Source organism: Crocuta crocuta, unplaced genomic scaffold, assembly GCF_008692635.1.
Source record: "Crocuta crocuta isolate KB4526 unplaced genomic scaffold, BGI_CrCroc_1.0 scaffold258, whole genome shotgun sequence".
Taxonomy (NCBI): domain Eukaryota; kingdom Metazoa; phylum Chordata; class Mammalia; order Carnivora; family Hyaenidae; genus Crocuta; species Crocuta crocuta.
In genome coordinates this window covers 8,262,240-8,266,980 of record NW_027532842.1, presented here as the reverse complement: position 1 = coordinate 8,266,980, position 4,741 = coordinate 8,262,240, and the positions used below count along the sequence as shown (strand labels likewise).

Genomic DNA, 4,741 nt, shown 5'->3' with positions numbered 1-4,741 from the left:
AAAAAAAAAAAAAAAAAAAAGAATGTGGAGGCATTTAAGGGATACCTGGGTGGCTCTGTTGGTTGAATGTCCGACTTCCACCCAGGTCATGATCTCATGGTTCATGGGTTCAAGCCCCGTGTGGGGCTCTGTGCTGACAGCTCAGAGCCTGGAGCCTGCTTTGGATTCCATGTCTCCTTCTCACTCTGCCCCTCCCCGGCTCGTGCACTTTGTCTCTCAAAACTAAGTAAGTAAAAAAAAATTAAAAAAGAAAGAATGAATGTGGAGGCATTCCAAAACAAAAACTTTGAGAACCACTGCTTCAGAGAATACATCTCTTTGAAACTGCATCCTCTGACGCTAGTGCAAAGGAACATGGTATTTGGCAAGAGCTGCTTTGCTTGTTTTTGAACTACAGAAGTCACAATCTACCTCAGCCAGGCTGGGCTGAGAGACCGGCCCACACCAACTGCATTTGGGCTTCTGCCCTCTGACTGTCATTCCCCTCACCTGTCATACCATCTCTGCCTCCTGCAGTGATTTTCATTCTGTGTATCTTCCAACAAAGCTCAAGCCCACTTCTTGTCCAAGACTGCCCCAACCAGTCCTCTTTACACATTTACTTAAGAGAAGGAAAGAAAGAAACAAAGAAACAGAGTCATATCTGAAGTAAACCTGTGTCTTTCTATAATGTTAGAGTAATTCTGTCTCCAAAGTTCTAAATTCATCTAAATCTGGAAGTTACTACTTACTACAAATTTCAACTTTCTAAAAAAAAATCATTTGTTTAAAGTAATCTCTACACCCAGCATGGGGCTTGAACTTACAACCCCGATATCAAGAGTTGCATGCTATACTGACTGAGCCAGCCACGTGCCCTACTAATGTCAACTTTGATGAAAGTAATGGCCTTAGAGTTTATGAATGGAATCTGAAAATCCTACCTGCCTTATTGTGCTGTCCTGCAAAGGCTTGTGATAAATTTATGTAGAAATGCCCAGGGGTTTTACATTCAAGCTTTGACTTTAAGCATTCAATCAATGTATGTACAGTGATGCTCAATACACATATTGAGCATAATATTGTTCCATGTATTTTTGTTGACTCAGTAAGGAATGAACAAATATTAGGTGTCCATAATGGCTCAAGAAAAGAGTAAGTCATGTCTTTCAAGGGCTCCCTCAACAATTCTCCAGGTTTGTTTGTTTGTTTGTTTTTGAGTGGGGGGGGGTAGCATATACTACAGATTTGCCTTAACGTTATAGAAACCTGCTCAATATTTGTTTCTGACTATGTAGGTTCAACAGCACCTTTCTAGAATATACAGATATAGGGGCACCCGGGTGGCTCAGTCGGTTAAGCGTCCAACTTCAGCTTAGGTCATGATCTCATGGTTCGTGGTTTCGAGCCTCGCATCGAGCTCTGTACTGACAGCTCAGAGCCTGGAGCTGCTTCAGATTCTGTGTCTCCCTCTCTCTCTGACCCACCCCTGCTCACACGCTGTCTCTCTCTCTCTCTCTGAAATAATTTTTTTTAAAAAACATTAAAAAATTTAAAAATAGAATATACAGATATAAAAGGAAAAAACTAAAAGAAAGCATTGCAATTTATAGGTGATTTAAGAAAGAATTCTTAGCTTCCCCTCCAGGTAAATAACTTGCCGAGAAATTTTGTGGCCCCTCAGAGTGAGCTTAGGTCTCACTTGCAAAAGCACTTCACCAGCTCCCTCTGCTGTTTGCTGGTTTGATTTGGAACCCCAGGCAACTATGGTTAGCCACAGACAAGTGTTATCAGTATCAGTATATTCTGTACTATATTTTAGAGTAAAGGAAATCACACCACCAAATATTTGTATAAGAGTATTTCCACAAGTATTCTTATTATCTTAGTAGCTCTGTTTTTGTTTCAGCTATGATCATGTAACCCATTATTGTGAAGAAAAAAGGCTTGCAACAGTTATCTATTTACATTAATTTGGTATAAACTCTCTCTAAATACATACATACATACTTTAAAAAGAGAGAAACAAGTAGCATTAAGTGATTTCTGTAGCACTCACAATCATTGATTGTCAGACACAAACATCTTAAGGTTTCTTTTATGAGTCAGATTGATCTCTTTTTTTCTCAAATAACGATTTTAATCTAGAAGTGATGAAGGAAAAGGCTCAAGATTAGGCTTAGGTCTCTAGAAAGTAAACTTTTTCTAAAACCGTTTTTTTAAGATTTTATTTTTTAAGTAATCTCCATACCGAATGTATAGAACTCAACGACCCCAAGATCAAGAGTCACATGCACAACCAACTGAGCCAACCAAGTGTCCCTAGAAAAGTAAACTTCTAATTTTGCTTTTTATTGTTTAAAGTTTATTTATTTATCGTGTGAGAGAGAGATAGGGAGAGAGAGAATCCCAAGCAGACTCTGCACTGTCAGCATGGAGCTCGACAATGGGACTCAAACTCAACAAACTGTGAGATCATGATCGGAGCCGAAATCAAGAGTTGGACGCCCAACTGACTTAGCCACCCAGGCGCCCTGAAAGTAAGCTTCTAATTTAAAAAAATGAATTTGACCTACTGAAATCTAGAGGAGCAGAAGATTCCAGTTAGCACAATAATTGGCCCTTCTGCCTGACTGATTACTTCAAAAGTAATTAACACATTAATTTCTCAGAGAGATCCTAGGAAGTAGTGACATTTTGAAAGCTTAAAGAAGTTCATACAAAAGGAAACTCATGGAAAGAATAAATATAAATGACCAGTAATCATATGTAAAAAATAATGCCTACCTTCACTAATATTCAAACAACTGGTATTTTTCCCCTATCAAAGTAGCATGTTTTTAAAGATTATATTTAAAAAAAGATAACATACATGGGGTGCCTGGATGGCTTAGTCAGCAGAACATGTGACTCTTGATCTCAGAATTGGGTCTCACCCATGTTGGGTGTAGAGATAACTTAAAAATAATCCTAAAGATAATATCCAAACTTGGCACAAAGGTAATAGAGACTAAGTCTAAGAGCTCTGACCCTGAAGGCATTATCGAGTGTGTGGATTTGGGCAGTTAATTAGCCTTTGAGTGTTAGTGTCCTCATCTATAAAACAGTAATATATTACGACTGCATCATAGAGAATTAAATTCATTAATATATACAAAACCTAGAAGAGTGCTTGACACAAAGCAAAATTCAAATACATGTTAGCTATCATTATGTGCATTCAATATCTCCAGGACATACAAGCAATAAGTATCTGTAGTTGCCTCTCTGGGTGAGAACTTACTGTCAGGGAGAGAGACATTGAACTGTTGTACCATTAAACATTCTAGTCTGTGTATTCTAATGTCTCAGTAATATTTTCTCAGTGCCCCTATGCCAAAAGAACTACCTAATACTTCCATTTATTATGTAGTTAGGTCTAAGCAACTTAATATTTGTGTCCTAAAAACCTAGTAGCCATTTGAAAAAGAAATCATTTAAACTGAAAGAAAAAATGCAATGTTTATTTTATTTTATTTTATTTTATTTTTGCAATGTTTATTTTATCGTTAAGTAACCACAACTGCTAATGGGATGTGTGTGCTTGTTGGGCACTGCACAATTCCTCAAATCCTGGAACAAGACTAGATGCTGCTGCCACTCATTTCCCAATGAGTGACCTTCACTCATTGCTTTTTATCATGGCCCCTGCAAAATCCCAGCTTTGCAAAGTTAGATGCCATTGCAAGGAATGCAGTGTGATCCAGTGTTGAAACTAGGAGCTGCCTGGAGTTAGCAGAGTGGTGTCCAACAGACATTCCTTCTGTTTTCCTACAGATTTGTAAACTAAATAGGAACAAAATTTAAAACATCTCTTACTGTCCTTGTGAGTTGACTGTGCACAGGACACCTCAACATACAATTTGAGAACCACAGTTACACACCTTTTCATAATGAAGTTTGTTAATGTTTGTTTGTTTGGAGAGAATATGGGTGCACTCATGCTAGGGAGGGGCAGAAAGAACCAGGGAGAGAGAGAGAATCCTAAGCAGCCTCCTCTGTCAGTGCAGAGCCCATGCAGGGCTTGATCTCCTGAACCAAGAGATTATGACCTGAGCCAAAATCAAGAGTTGGATGCTTAACCAACTGAGCCACCCAGGCGCCCCTATACCTTTTCATAACTTTTGAAGCTAGTTCATTTAAATCCATTAGAACATAACATAAAATACAGTATATAGCTCCCTCCCCCAGTAATTTTTTCCAAAATCAAGTTACCTTTTCCACTGGGTCGCTAGTCCCTTGAAGACATTTTGGGCAGATTCTTTACTTTCAACACATGCTGCACAAATGCCTTGGTACCGGAAATGGGCGGTGGGTAAATTAACCTCCCCACCCTTGCCTCTTTCCTGGCATCTCTGATGAGTCTCCACCTGTGATGTCTGTCAGGTGCAGACCCGGGATTCAGTGCTAAGGCTTACAGACATTTAGGAAATGTTGGCGACACCGGAGCGTTCTCGTGCGGGTGAGGGGCCCGGGGGCTTCGCTGCGTTGTCTCGTGCCAAGTTCCTCCTCCTGTTGCTCATCCCTGTCTGGCCAGTCCCGGCTGACAAGGGCTCTGGGAGGTGGTCCCCCAAATGCCGGAGCTTCCGCGGGAGCCTGGGCGGGTCGTGCGGAGCGAGCGTCAGGCCCCAGGAGGAGTGAGTCTGCGCACGACCCTGACTTGGCGGGTCCAGCTCCCATCTGGCCTCTTGAACAGGCTTCCGCCCCCCTCGGCCGCACGCCG

The 4,741-nt window shown here is 40.8% G+C and overlaps 1 protein-coding gene across 1 annotated transcript in view; it reads right to left on the bottom strand.

The window, feature by feature from the left end:
- XPO4 (exportin 4) overlaps positions 1–4,628 on the bottom strand; it is a 123,629-nt gene extending 119,001 nt beyond the window's left edge. Inside the window, exon 1 of the mRNA XM_077745347.1 lies at positions 4,234–4,628. The gene's annotated coding sequence lies outside the window, so the exon portion shown is untranslated. The remainder of the gene's footprint in view (positions 1–4,233) is intronic.
- Positions 4,629–4,741: the final 113 nt, after the last annotated feature.